This window comes from Elephantulus edwardii, unplaced genomic scaffold, assembly GCF_000299155.1.
Source record: "Elephantulus edwardii isolate Elephantulus edwardi_28Jun2011 unplaced genomic scaffold, EleEdw1.0 scaffold00007, whole genome shotgun sequence".
In the NCBI taxonomy this organism is placed as follows: Eukaryota; Metazoa; Chordata; class Mammalia; order Macroscelidea; family Macroscelididae; genus Elephantulus; species Elephantulus edwardii.
The window spans coordinates 10,299,675-10,300,927 of record NW_006399757.1 but is presented as its reverse complement, the minus strand read 5'-3'; positions in this window follow the sequence as shown (position 1 = coordinate 10,300,927).

Below are 1,253 nucleotides of genomic sequence, written 5' to 3'. Positions count from 1 at the left end.
TACATAGGGTCGCTATGAATCACAAACGACTGGACGGCACATAACAACAATAACAACAACCTTGAAATGGTAGAAAATACACAAAATATAGGCATCATTTATTGTAATTTGTAAGACTGCTTATAATAAAATTAAAACTTCAAAATGTTAGGGAACAATCAGATTCCTACTTTGTCCTCTTTCTGGGAAGCTCTGGTGGTCTAGTAGTAAGGAACTGTACTGCGAACTCAAGAACAGGGGTTTCAAATGTCTCAGCGGCTCTGTAGGGGAAAGATAGGCAGTTTCTGCCAGTGCAAGTTACTGCCTCTAAAAATCTGCTTGCAGGGAAGGCTATCACCCAGCTATGAGTCAGTTCCAGCTGGACAGGGCATACATAACACACTGTTACTGCCTCTGAAAATTTGCTTGCAGAGAAGGCTATCACCCAGCTATGAGTCAGTTCCAACTGGACAGTGCATACATAACACACTGTTTAATAACTGACACTCAACACTTCTTTCTCTGACCGTACCTCCTGCAGAGGAGTCAGACCTCACATATTAGAGGGACATTATCCTTATTGTTAAATAAATAAACAAACTGGTATCAAACATAATATGGGGGTTACCCACAACAGGCTGCTTACTTTTGAGTACAAACTCAATTATTATTTTCCCATCAGAATGACAATTCCAACTTCCAACGTCCCATGGCTTTCCTCTAACATTTGACCTACTGGTCCGACTACCCATTGAGTTTGATAATTTATATGATAGACTCAATAAAAGGGTCATGTTTAGAGACGCCAAAATCATGATCAGCACAGAGAAGTTGAGGCTGAGATAAAGAAACATGGTTTCCAATGCAAAGGTCGAAAGCCTGGAAAAGGAAGCTACCTTCAAATGCTTAAATTCACCTTTAGAAGGCAGTCTGAGGAAGAAAGTTGAGTATTTTCCTTCCCAAAAGATTACAGCCTCTGAAACCTGATGGAAGATCATGGTGAGTCAGAATCACTCCATGGGAGTAGATTGCAGTTGGGATTGGATGTCTAGGAATTGGTCTCTTTAGCATAAATCCTCATGACTTGCCCACTCGCCTGTTGCCTCTGAATCAGAATTAATTCATAGCTGACCCTCCAGCAAATAATTAGAGGCTGTAAATCTTGTGGGAGGAGATTGTCCATCTTCTTCCCACAGAGAAGTTGGTGGAATCATATTGCATGCATTCAGGTTGGCAAAGCAACTCATTGCACTCAGGCCACCAGAGTGCCCTCC